We start from the raw sequence: 14,606 nt of genomic DNA on the forward strand, positions 1-14,606 counted from the left end.
AGTGACAACAAACAAGAATTTGACAATGTGGGTACAACATAAGCCACACAAGTTCTTATGTTTCCTTTGTGTTATATTTGAGATGTGCATTTTAAATTATAAACCTAAGAGTCCAAAGCAGAAGGAAGATGACTACATACCATCAATTCCAATCCAGTGCAGATCATAAGATGTATTCCATTAACCTGTCTAAGGACTTCTCTACCACAGACTCTCAGTCTTCCTTTCCTTGGCCTGGGCATTGGATTTAGTTCTTGAAATCTAAGGAGGAGAAAATATACAGTCTTCAACCTGCTGTAATAGAATGAGATTCAATAATTCTCCTGATTAGTTACTTTCCATGTGTATGCTCTTTATGAATCATGCCAAACCAGAAAGAAGGTTTCCGGAAAAGTTAGTAGTTTCCTTTTGGGTAAATTGTGTGGACTCCAAGCTCTAATATATCTCCCCAAATTCTACAATTTTAAGAAACTTAAAAAAGGGTGATTCTACACTATTACTATTCTGGAAATTCAAATTATCTAAAAATTCTCTCAGCATTTCTCTTCTCTGAGCCACATTTTATTTTCAGAATTTAATATTACCTAGTGAAATTTTTGTCAATGATTTTAAATATCTACTATCCATTTATTTAAGTAAGTTATAAGCATTTAATGTAAATCAGATCCTGAATTAGACATTGGGTTAAAACAATTCCAAAAAGCCAAGAAAAGGGAATCTACTGCTCTAGGAGTAGAAGAGGTATTTACTTACTACGTGTTTTAGGACATACTGATCTAGTTACAGTGGGGAATGTATGCTGACATCGTATGACTCTTTTTCATCAGCATCCCTCCCCCCACCGCAGTTTGAATAACTTCTGCTAATTGGCCAGATACCAAGGGACATAGTTTCAGAGTAGGAACAGCAACCAAACTTGACACTGTCATTATAAAATAAAAGTTTTCTGCAATGTTTAGTAGTAATCAATTTCTTAGGAGGTAAGAGTTGATCTATATGTCTAAATATAAATAATGACCTATCAGGGAGGTTCCTTGTCAATAATCCATTTTCAGTAGGAGTCCTGTGACACAGCTTTTCAGGAAGGGCTTTTAAGATATCACAACCACCCTGAATTTTTTAGCAGTGCTCAGAGAAATAAAACTAAATTTAACTTTGTTCTGAAGGTATTTCTTTAAATGAGCTTTTGACCAGATACCAAAAATGTTTATTGATTCCATTTCTTTACTAATTGATAACAAAGTGATTCTAGTATCATCTGCCTGACTTAGAATACTTCTTTGTACTGGCAAACCAGTTGAAATTTTCTTCAGTCTGGAACAAACTGTGGGCCTATTAAATATAAAATGGTGTGTTCATTCTCAGAGTTTTAAGTTAAACATAACCTGACAATCTTAAAACAAAACATAACAAAGAAAATGAACACCAAGTAAAACTGTACAAGATTAAGTTATAAAATGAGTAATGACTGAGTTAAATGGAGAGTGATCTGTTACTAGTTTTTTGGACCTTGGATGATTAGAGTGTGGGTAGAATAGAAAGTCTAAAATAGCCTGCTTTGGGGATCATTTGTTAGCTCTAACGACGGTGTTAGCAACCAGCCCATTGTTCATTAGTTGCCTCTTTAATATCACTCCCAAAGTCAACAGACAGGTTCTTTCCAAAATAGGAAACTTCTAGGAAGGCTGTTGTATTCAGAGAAAAAATGTACTGTGAAATGTGAATAGTAATGTGCTGGCTGTCCTACCAAACGTGACAGTGAACCCTGTTTTCCTTTCTGCTCCCAATGGGATATTCTTCCTCATAATATGACTAATAGGCATTTGCCATGTTCAGAACAGTGTAATATGCTCCTGAAATGTACATTGTTTCATTCAAGGCACTCAACATGTGTTTAATGAAACGCTAAAATTGCTTCTTACCAGGTGTGGAAAAAAAGCCCAAGATAGATAAAGTAAATAGCACATTCGACCAGCTAGAAAGTGAAAGAAACAGGATTCAAACTCAGACATTTTTGCACCCAAAGTCCATATTTTTTTTTTGTAATCCTACCCTGTTTCAAATTAGCAAAGAACAGCATAAGACAATGTTAACCAACATAATTACTTCTTTCTATTTTAATTTTGGTAATATAGGTAAAAATAATTAGTTTTATCCATTTCTAAAAAGAACAACATACTCCACACTATAAACTGCCTAAAGATAAGACATCTTATAATCTATCCAAAATTAGCATTGTTCATGACAGAATTGTAGCACAAAAGTACTGGTTGACAATTTGAATGACAAAAGAAAAGCTTGCCTAAATATGTACACGTTATCTTTTGAAATTTATTGATTACTTAGGATAACTAAAAAAAGAAATTTCTTGCTAACAGGAAGGTAAAATGTTACAGCATCCATACAAATTTTTATAATAATTTACAACGATAAGCAGAGAATCTCTTGAAATCTGTTCCCCTGTGATAGTGACTGATTAAACATCTTTAAATAATTACCTAAAAAGAGTCCTCTGAATTTACTTAGCACTTTCACTGACCTTTGAGTATAACAGTTCCCTGAAACAGATCCCTATTGCTCCAGAAGAGTCTGAGTATCTGAGCAGACCAGTGGCAGACCTAAACACTTGCCCAGTCTACCTCTCATTTTCTAGTCCAGGTTGGGTTAGGCACATCCATCTAAACTAGGCAGTATTCAACTGTCAGTCACTCTAGGATGACTTGTATGGGAGTTAAGAAAACCAATGTACAAAAGTGGTGAACACTATGTCATACATGAAGGCTTTTTAAATACTTATTCTTCAATAAGTTTCAAGTGCTTAGCTAATGGTATTTATTGGATTCCAATGTTCTTTATTAAAATTATTTTTTTGTTTAAAGAAGAGTCACATGCTTTCAAATAAGAGAAAAACACTAAGGCTCTAAAATATGAAAAATGCTATGTTGACAAAATCTTAATTACTCATTATGGTCTGGAAATTGATGAGTTAAGTATCACAATTAGCTCTTTATGCTTTATTTGTGTGGTAGTTTTTAACATTATTTTGCTTGAATAATCACAAGAAACTTCATGCTAAGCAGTGACTCAGATGCTCTTTGCAATAATAGCTATATTAACTGACTTTTAATGCTATTTTACTTCCTAGTTGCTCTCCACTTGTCCCTGAAGTTTAATAAAGCTGAAAACATTTTATTTTATTGTCTCAAACTATTGATTATCTGTTTAATGTAATGTTGAAAACTCTATGATATATTGCCTTTGCCACACTGATTAAATGAATTATCTTAAAGAAATAAGAGTTCTGCTTTAAAACAAAGAATCCTAATACAAAATACAATTGTTTCTCTCTTACATTACTTATGGCTCCATTAGAAAGCATGCAACCCTTATTTTCAATATTGCAAAGAAAATAAATTTGATTGTTTCACAACTGATTTAGATATTCCTTAGGGCATGACACGACAATTTAGATTTCTGCTTCCTTATTTTATTGCCAACATAAACGTACTTAAGGAAATAAATAACAGGCTCACTGACTTCACAGAAAGAGAAACAGTAAAGGAAGAAATCCTTTGAATTTTTACCTCATCAATCAAAGGTACCAGAGACAAAATGGAACTTCTGAATAAGAGTAAGACAAAAATATATTATTTAAAACAATCCTAAGATCTTTCTAATGACAGCAGAGGCGAATAAGGCACTAGATATGGGTGATATACAAATGATGTATATGAATCAATTAATGTTGGGTGTATGGTGTTCAGACATGATATTTGCTAATGGACTTGATTTATGTGTATGGAGACAATAACACCATAGAAACCCTCTTTTCATTCACTGAGCAACTAGCCCCTACCACACACATTGTTCTTCCACCCAACACCTTCTCCTTATCTTTTTTTTTTTTTTTTGGTATAACTAGGCTTTGAACTCAGGGCCTCATGCTTGCTAGGAAATTGCTCTATCTCTTCAGCCACTCTGTCAGGCCCTCTTTCCTTTATCTTAGGAACATTTGTCTTCAACAAACAAATGCTCATCCTTTCACTCAGGATTTATGTAATTCATACAAAGGAGATAGTTACACTTTTAAATATACTCTCAGGGATGACTAGACTGATTTTTCAAGGTAAAAACTTAACTATACCATTAAATTTTGGATTTAGAGCTAAGAGAAAAGAACTTTCTTCTCTCTAGAGGGAAACCTAAGCCCCAAAATTCAAAGGTTTGCTATCTCTAACCTTCTACAAAGAGCTAGATGATAGTTAGAGAAGACAAGAACAAAATGCAAAGATTTCAGACTACAGATAGAGTGAAAATTTCAAAAAATTTAATTTCTGTGCCATATCTACCTCATTGGTATCTTTTGTGATTGTGTAAGTAAAAGATGTTTTGCCAAACCAGTTGAAATATAGGTTTTGTAACTTCCAACAAAACATTATGCTTTTGTTTCCAAGGGACAATGTTAGACTGAGTATCACAGCAGTAGAAATATGGTATAGTTCATTCAAATATACTACCAATCTCATATGTAATACTAATAAGCAGCTATAATAAAATGTAAGATAATTTTTAAAATATTAAAATATTTTAATCTCATTCTTAAAATTTTATTTATATACGCACATTTATGTTTAAAACACAAATAATAAATTAATTTACTAGCTCCTGCTTATAATTTATGGATAAATAAACATGTTATATGTAATTTTAATACTGTAGTGTGCAATTGGAATAGGTTAGATTCAAAGGGATCAAAATAGTTTGACCCAAAGCATAAAATATTACTTATATATAATTTGCTAATTAATTCATCTCCATTTACAGATTAGATATATATTTTAGTTTGTTCCTATTCTGGAAACTTAAAGAAGATAAATAAAATCTGAAAGATGTATATGAAAAGAACAAAATTCAAGAGCAGTAGCTTTTCTGTACTTGTGTTTTTTCTTGGAGTTTAAAATGGCCTCATCTAAGGAGTACATTTAAATGTGCATGTACCAGGGTTTTGATCTTAGAATGGGCCCCAAGAAAGTGGTTACAAAAAGCTCCTCTTGCATTTCAGATCAATAACTCCCATGTATAACATTATGAATTATTTATTCAGATATTATTTCTCCTTCATCTTTCTCTGTTTTGGGGAATATACTATAACTGGTATGTCTTTGTAATCCTTTGACCATTATAAATTCTCTCTTGGAAATAATACTGCCTGTGTCATTTCTTACTTTGTCTTGTTTTCCATTCTCTTAAATAAGTCTTTGGATGATCACACAATAAAAATCTAATGAAGTACAGATGATCAATTCATTTGTTTTATGATTAGTTTTCTTATATTTTTGTATGGAAATCTTTGCTTCAATATGAAGAAATTCTAAAGGTTTCATTTCATACCTTTTTTCTTAAATCTTCAATTCATCTGAAATGATTTGTACAATATAAGGTTATGGTCAAGTGGAATCAATAATTTCTTTCCAAAAAGACAATTAGATTAGATGAGATCTACTTGATGGAGCCTCCATGATGGGATAAGTGCCTGCCAATAGAAAGAGATCAGAGCCCTCCCTCCTTTACATGAGAACATAGAAAGAGCCTAGACTGCTGTATTTGTTATAAAAGTTCAAATTGACTAAATAGGTTATTTTTGAGAGGGGGAAATGATTTTAAGTGCTTTTTTGCCTTTATACTTTCCATCTTTACTTGATTTTTATAAAAGAAAAGTCATGCATCATTTTTGCAAAAATAATAAAGCTACTAGATAATAAGTGGACTATTATCTAAATTTTCCATAGTATTTAAGAGTAGTTAATTTTTCTGTAATGTAACAAAATTTCAATACTTTTTGTGATAAATTTACTCATCATAAATTTATAAGAAAGCTTATAGATATAAATATCTTTATAGATTTTCTTTAGACAGGGTTTCACTTTGTAAACCAGGGCAGCCTCAAATTCATAATCCTCCTATTCAAGCATACAGAGTGCTGGGATTGCAGGCATTTATAACCAAGCCCATCTCAGATTTTCTTATTTCTATATTTTCTGTCACACATTTGACTTTCAGTCTCCAAGGTTTTGTATTTTTCCCTGTTTTTACCAGATACTTGGGTTTCTTTCTAAAAATGGGCAATGTGTATAAAGACTTTTTCTTTGTTATATAATTTCTTCCTCATATAATTCTAGGATATTATACATGATTACCATATCTGAATACTTTTGACTCTAGCCAATATTAAAGCCAGACAACTAACAAACAAGTTATACTCTTACCATAATAATGATAATATACAATTGCTATAATCATAAATTAAAAATTGCTTTTAACATGTAATCCCATCATAAATCAATTAGTTCTCATCTCATTTCAAGTGAGCACTATGTTGAGGAAGAGTGTAGAGAGTGGATACCCTTGTCTCATTCCTGACTTCAGGACAAATGCTTTCAGTTTTTCATCATTTAGAACAATCCTGGCTATAGATTTGTCATATGTAACCTTTATTAGATTGAATATGTCTTTTATTCCTACTTTCTTCAGAGTTATTATCATGAGGGGATGTGGATTTTGTCAAAGCCTTTCTTTGCATCTATTGAGATGATTAGGTAATTTTTTGTTCTTGATTTTACTTATGTGCTATATAATTTTTATTTATTTCTGTATATTAAACTATTCTTGCACCCCTTGAATGAAACCAACTTGATCATTTTGTATGATCTTTTCAAAGTGTGGTTGGATTTTTTTCTGCAAGTATTATATTAAGAATTTTTGCATGCATGTTCATCAAAACAATTGCTCACTAATTTTTTATTGTTGTGTCCTTATCCAGCTTTCGTATGATAGCAATACCGACTTTGTAGAATGAATTTAGTAGCTTTCCTCCCCTTTCTATTTTATGGTTTACTTTTTGGTTGTTTGTGTTATTTTTTTTATTTTTGTTTTGATGGTAGTGGAATTTGAAATTTCAGTCTCACCCTTGCTAAGCAGGAGCTTTATCACTTGAATCACCACCCCAGCTTTTTAGTTTTTTGCTTTAGTTATTTTTCAGATAGGGTCCTGTACTTTTTGCCCAGGCCTGCAATCCTCCTATCTATGTCTCTCATGTAACTAGGTTATAGATGTGCTACACCACACCAAACTTTAGGTAAGCATTTGGTAAAACATAGACCATTCACATGCATGTATATATGGCAAGCAAATATGCATGTATAAATACATACCATGTGCATACATGTATTTATGGAGTTAAGAGGATTCAGCACCCCAGGAAAATTTGAAACCAGAGATATTAAAATACGTAGGAAAAAGTGAAGACATTCTCTGGTCCCATCACCTGCCAACAAGGAATATTGTGCCTTGTAAAACTGTCCCATATGCACACCCATGTTTATTGCAGCTCTATTCACAACAGCCAAGTTATGGAAACAATCAAGATGCCCCACTACTGACAAGTGGATCAAGAAAATGTGGTATTTATACACAATGGAATTTTACTCAGCCGTGAAGAAAAATGAGATATTTTCATTTGCAAGTAAATAGATGAAACTGGAGAACATCATTCTGAACGAGGTTAGCCAGACTCAGAAGACCAAAAATCGTATGTTCTCCCTCATACAGCAATGCTGCAAGACTTGGGTTACATGACAGGGACGAACATACACGGGAGGTATGGGGTTAGATAGAAAACTCAAAACATGAAAGTGTTTGATGTCCCCACTCCATAGGAGCTAATACAGAAACCTTAAAGCGAGAGGTTAACATGAGAAGGGATCAGGAACCAGTGTAAAGATCAGTTAGAGATGAATCAATATGGGTTGTAACACATGTGTACATGAAAGCAATGCTAAGAATCTCTCTGTATAGCTGTCCTTATCTCAACTAGCAAAACTGTCTTTCTTCTTATTATATATTATTATTTCTACTCTTCAACGGAACTGGAGAAAGGAGCAGAACAGGTTTTGCCTGGAAGAGGAGGAGAGTGTGGAGGCGGGGGCAGAAGGGAGAAATGACCTAAACAATGTATGCACATGTGAATAAATGAATAATTAAAAAAATGAATAAGGAATAAAGACTATTCTTGACTAACAAAAGCTGAGGAAGTTCATCACCTTACTCCTCGTAGGTATGGGGAAATTTTATCAATAGCTACTGAGTTACATCTGGAACCACATTGCACATTAGAATGACTATCGATGACAATTACATGCTGCATATTCATATAAGCTATAAGAAAGGATTATGAAATTTTGTCATTTTCAGGTTAATGGATGGACTGGAGAACATAATCATAAGTGAAGTTAGCCAGGTTCAGAAGGCCAAAAGCCACAGGTTTTGTCTCACATGTGAAATATATACTTAATGTAAATATATATTATGAGAAACAGTTCACACTAAGGTGAGATAACATATTAGAGAGGGAGAGTAAAAAAAAGAAGTTAAGAAGGTGAATATGGAGCAAAAAAGTTAGCAAGACCCCATCTCAACACAGAAGCCAAAGGTGGTGGCATGGGCTTGTGATTCCAGCTATGTGGGAGGCAGAGTTAGGAAGATCATAGTCTGAGGTCAACTCTGCGCAAAAACAAGTCTATACCAGAAAAGTAACTTAAAAAAAACAAAAAAGATCCAGGAGTTTGGCTCAAGTAGTAGGGTGCCTTCCTAACAAGCATGAGGCTCTAAGTTCAAACTCCAATATAGCCTAAAACAGGTCCACAAATCAAAGAAAATTAGGAAATATAAACAGATAATTTACTAAATAGGCAAATATAAGAAAAGATATGATACTGCTTTACCATGGTGTGCAAGGGAATTGGATGAACTGAATGCACAGAGTTTATTTCAATAAACATGCCTATTGATACAGATTTGACTTTTGGAGACATATTAATATTTTACTACTCAATAAATAAAACTAAAACATGTGGATTTGAAAAGTTAAATAGTTTATACTTATGTACCTTTGTTTTCAATGGTCATTACTGCATTACTAAAAATAAAACAGAACTGTTCTTGTAATTAAGAAGGCTTTAAAAGAACACTGTGAACAGTTAGAAATTCTTATATTATTTTCTATCTATTCTGTGAGTACTTAAGTACAGATTATTGAGAAAAATGAAACAGATTCTCATTGTTGAGAAATAGTCACAAAAGGGAGGAGTAAAATTAATCCAGTGCCAGTGGATCGGGGTTGTGCTATCAAACAAACATGAATTCATACTACCTGTGTACCTATACTGTAAGTAATTAATATCAACCTATATATGGGAATAATTTCTAGCTCTACCCACTGAAAGGGCCTTAAGCAATAACATACAAAGAGTAATGAGACACTAATGTTCACTAAAGAAAAGTGGGTCTCTTGAAGAAATGACTGATTCCAGGGCTAGGGGAAAAAACCACACAAGATGTGCTTGAAACACCATATGCCAGCAATTATGTCTGAAAGCAGAAGTATTCAAAAATGCTGGAAGTATAAAAAGGACACAGAAATCAGCTTGAATGTGTTTTCAGTATCTAAATATTGGTCAATTTGAATAATTAATGATGATAGAGGTTATTATCCATTTGAAAATGTGAGAATGCATCAGTTGATACTAACATGAGTAAAGAAATGAAAACACAAATAAATGGAATCATATAGAAACTTTACATATTTTTTAATTAAGATTTATTCATTGTACAGGGCAGATTCATTGTGACAACTCCAAGTAGGCTTATATTGCACATTGGTTAGATCACCCCCATCATCTCTTCCCCTCAAATCCCTTCCCCACCCTACTTAAAGCAATTGAAAGAGGTTTCTTTGTTCTATTTCATATAAGTATATGAAGTCTACCAACAATATAACCTCACCATAATCTCCTTCATTCACCCTCCCCCTCCAAAAATTCACCCCCATATACACACACTGTACCTATTTTACAGTGCTGTTTTTCATTCTTAAAATTTAAGTTGATGTTCCAAGGCATATCCCAAAGTGTTCTTGCTGTGTCTACTTTGATCAGTTCAACCCCTTCCATTGCTCCCTCTTACCCTTTTACCACTTTCAATAGCTTTTAATACATATCCTTATACCTCTACCTTCACAGATTTTTTTTATGATATTGTTGATGCTTTATTGTTCTCTTTTCTTTTTCTTCCTTCCCCAAGTTTCATAGAGTAATTCCATTATTACAAACATGCTCTACATATGAGCTTGTATATGATCATGTTTGTTTTTATGTATATTTTTATCATTTGGATCTATCTTCCATGTGTGAGAGAAAATATGCAGCCTTTGTCTTTCTAAACCTGATTTACTTCACGTAACATGATTTCCTCCAATTGTCTTCATTTACCTTCAAATCATGTCATCGTTCCTTATGGCTTAAGGAAAATTCCATTGTGTATATACACCACATTTCCTTGACCCATTTATGAGTTGTAGGGCATCAGGGTTTTTTCCATAGTTTGTCTATTATGAAGAGTGTTGCAATGAGCATTGGTGTACAGGTGTATCCATTGTATACTGACTTATATTACTTTGGGTATATGTCTAGGAGGGGTATCATTGAATGATATGGCACTTCCATTTTTAGCTTTTTGAGAAATCTCCATACTGCTTTCCATAATGGTTGTGTTAATTTGCATTCCCATCAACAGTGTATGAGGGTTCCTATTTTGCCACAACCTCACCAGCATTTGCTTGTATTATTACCCTTGAATATGGCTATTCTAATTAGTATGAGATGAAATCTTAGTGTAGTTTTGATTTGCATCTCTTTTACAGCCAGGGAAGTTGAATACTTCTTCATGTATTTACGGGCCATCTGTACCTCTTCCCTTGAGAATTCATGAGCCCATTTCTTCATTAGGATGTTGATTTTACAGAGGTTGAGCTTTTTGAGTTCCCTATAGATTCTGTATATTATATCAGATGAATACCTGGCAAAGATTTTCTCCGATTCTGTGGGTAGTACCTTGAGTCTAGTGACTGTTTCTTTTGCTGTGCAGAAACTTTTTAGTTTGATGCAGTCCCATTTGTTCGTTCTTTCTCTTTGATGTTGAGCCTTTTGAGTTTTGCTTAGAAAGTCATTCCTTATGCCTATCTGTTCCAGTATATTTCCTACTGCTTCCTGTAGGTGTTTCAAAGTTTCAGGTCTTACTTATATAAAGGTCTTTGATCCACTTTGAGTTGATTTTGATATAGGATGAGAAACAGGGATCTAGTTTTGGTTTTCCCAACAACTTGTTGAAGAGGCTATCTTTTCTCCATCATGTGTTTGGGATCCTTTGTTGAAGATCAGTTGACTGTAGCAGCATGGGTTTGTGTCTGGGTCATCTATTCTAATTTATTTGTCTTCCTGTCTGTTTTCATGCCAACACCATGGTGTTTTTATTGTTATGGCTCTGTAGTATAGTTTGAAGTCAGGTATTGTGATACTGCTCAGAATTTCTTTGCCTATTCAAGGTCTTTTGTGTTTTCATATGGATTTTAGGATTGATTTTTCTATTTCTGTGAAGAATGCTGCTGGGATTTTGACAGGAATTGCATTGAACATGTAGATTGCTTTTAGTAGTACACTAAATCACAGTGTCAATTCTAGCAATCCACAAGCGTGGGAGAGCTTTTCATCTTCTGATGTTTTCTTCAATTTCTTTCTTAATGGTTGATAGTTTTCATTAAAATGGTCTTTGTTTTCCTTCATTAAATTTATTGCAAGGTACTTTGCTGTTTTTGAGGTGATTGTAAATTGGATTGCTTCCCTTATTTCTTGCTCAGTCTGTTCATTATTGATATATAGGAAGGATACTGATTCTAAATTCATTAATGATGTTGGTCTATAATTATCTTTTTCTTTGAATCTTTATTAGGTTTTTGAATGAGTGTAATGCAGGCTTCATAGAATGAGTTTGGTAGTATTTCTTCCCTTTTTATTTTCTGGAAAATTTTGAGGAGTGTTGTTATTATTTCTTTAAAGTTTTATAATATTCAGCTGTGAATTCATCAGGTCCTGGCCTCTTCTTTGTAAGGAGGCTCTGTTACTGTTTCAATCTCATTGTTTGTTATAGATCTATCTAGGTGTTTAATATCTTCATGGTTCAATTTTGATTGGTTATATGTACTTAGAAATTTATCCATTTCCTCTAGATTTTACAGATTACTTGAGTAGAAGTTTTCAAAGTGATCTTTAGATTTCATTATTACTTGTGGTTATGTCCCCTTTTCCATCTTTATTTTATTAATTTGGTTCTTTTACCTTTTCTGTTTTGTCATGTTGGCTAAGAGTTTGTCAATCTTGTTAGTCTTTTTCAAAGAACCAACCTTTTGTTTCATTGATGCTTTGAATAAATTATTTTGGTCTTGATCTCATTGATCTCAGTCCTGATCTTTATTATTTCTCACTGTCTGCTAGTTTGGGGTTCAGTTTGTTCTAGTTTTTCTAGAAGCTTAAGGAGTATCATAAGGTTATTTATTTGAGAAGTCTCTGTTTTTTTAATGGAGGTACTTGTAACTGTAAACAGTCCCCTTAGCATGGCCTTTGCTTTGTCCCATGTATTCTGGTAGGTTGTATTTTCATTTTCATTAGATTCTAGGATCTTTTAAATTTCTTCCCTAATTTCTTTGCTCACCTACCACTCTTTCAGCAATGTGTTATATAGTCTCCATGTATTTGAATATTTTCTGTGGATTCTTTTTTTGTTGAGGTCTAGTTTTATAAAACTGTGTTCTGATATGATACAGGTGGTTATTTCAGTTTTTCTGAATCTGTTAATACTTGCTTTGTTTCCCAAAATATGATCTATTTAAGGGAAAGTTCCATAAGCTGCAGAAAAGAATGTGTATTGCATGGTTGTTGGGTGAAAAGCTCGGTATGTATCTATTATGTTCATTTGGTTTAATGGGTGCAGTAACTCTGAAGTTAGTTGATCTTTTGCCTGGATGACCTATCTATTGGTAACAGTGGAGTATTCCATCTCTATCACTGTGTTAGGATCTATTTGTGTTCTTAGATCAATTAGTGGTTTTTTTAATCTAGTTAGTTGCCACTATGTTTGGTACATATACATTAAAAATTGGCATTTCCTTTTGTTGAATCATTCCTTTAATTAGTATGAAGTGATCTTCATTGTCTCTTCTGACTCATTTATTCTGAAGCCTACTTTGTCAGATACGACAATAGCTACTCCTGCCTGTTTTGGGGGACAATTTACTTGAAAACCATTTTCCACACTTTGGCTCTAAGCCAGTGTTTATTTTTGGTGAGTTGGATCTCTTGTAAGCAATATAGGGTTGGCTCATATATTTTAACCCATTTTGCTATTCTATGTCTTTTAAGTGGGGCATTGAAATTGTTGATATTTTGTGTTAGTATTGAGAGGTATGTGGTATTTCCTATCATTTTTATTCACCTTTTGTTTACTTTTTGTCGATTCCTTGTTTACTGGTCTGCTTGGTCAAGAGGGTTTATAATTTTTTGCATCATCCTTTCTTACACTAATTTCTCTTCTGTGTGTAAAGTCCTTTAAAGTATTTTTTGCACTGCTGGCTTAGTATTCAAATTCCTTTACTGTTTGCTTGTTGAGGAAGATTTTAATTTTTTCTTCAATTAGGAAAAATAGTTTTACTGGATAGACTAGTCTAGGTTGATGATTGTTTTATTTTATTTATTTATTTATTTATTTATTTTTCTTTTATTATTCGTATCATTTCTCCCCCCTGCCCCCACCCCCTCCCTTACCACTCACTCCACCCCCTCCCTCTCCCCCCACCCCCTCAATACCCAGCAGAAACTACTTTGCCCTTATTTCTAATTTTGTTGTAGAGAGAGTATAAGCAATAATAGGAAGGAACAAGGGTTTTTGCTGGTTGAGATAAGGATAGCTATACAGGGCATTGACTCACATTGATTTCCTTCTAGGTTAATTCTTTTTGATTTAACCTTTTCTCTAGTTCCTGGTCCTCTTTTCCTATTGGCCTCAGTTGCTTTTAAGGTATCTGCTTTAGTTTCTCTGCATTAAGGGCAACAAATGCTAGCTAATTTTTTAGGTGTCTTACCTATCCTCACCCCACCCTTGTGTGCTCTCGCTTTTATCATGTGCTCAAAGTCCAATCCCATTGTTGTGTTTGCCCTTGATCTAATGTCCACATATGAGGGAGAACATACGATTTTTGGTTTTTTGAGCCAGGCTAACCTCACTCAGAATGATGTTCTCCAATTCCATCCATTTACCAGCGAATGATAACATTTCGTTCTTCTTCATGGCTGCATAAAATTCCATTGTGTATAGATACCACATTTTCTTAATCCATTCATCAGTGGTGGGGCATCTTGGCTGTTTCCATAACTTGGCTATTGTGAATAGTGCCGCAATAACATGGGTGTGCAGGTGCCTCTGGAGTAACCTCTTTTGGGTATATCCCCAAGAGTGGTATTGCTGGGTCAAATGGTAGATCGATGTCCAGCTTTTTAAGTAGCTTCCAATTTTTTTCCAGAGTGATTATACTAGTTTACATTCCCATCAACAGTGTAAGAGGCACTAAAGCAGATACCTTAAAGCAACTGAGGCCAATAGGAAAAGGGGACCAGGAACTAGAGAAAAGGTTAGATCAAAAAGAATTAACCTAGAAGGTAACA

The sequence above is a fragment of the Castor canadensis genome, chromosome 5, assembly GCF_047511655.1.
Source record: "Castor canadensis chromosome 5, mCasCan1.hap1v2, whole genome shotgun sequence".
Taxonomy (NCBI): Eukaryota; Metazoa; Chordata; class Mammalia; order Rodentia; family Castoridae; genus Castor; species Castor canadensis.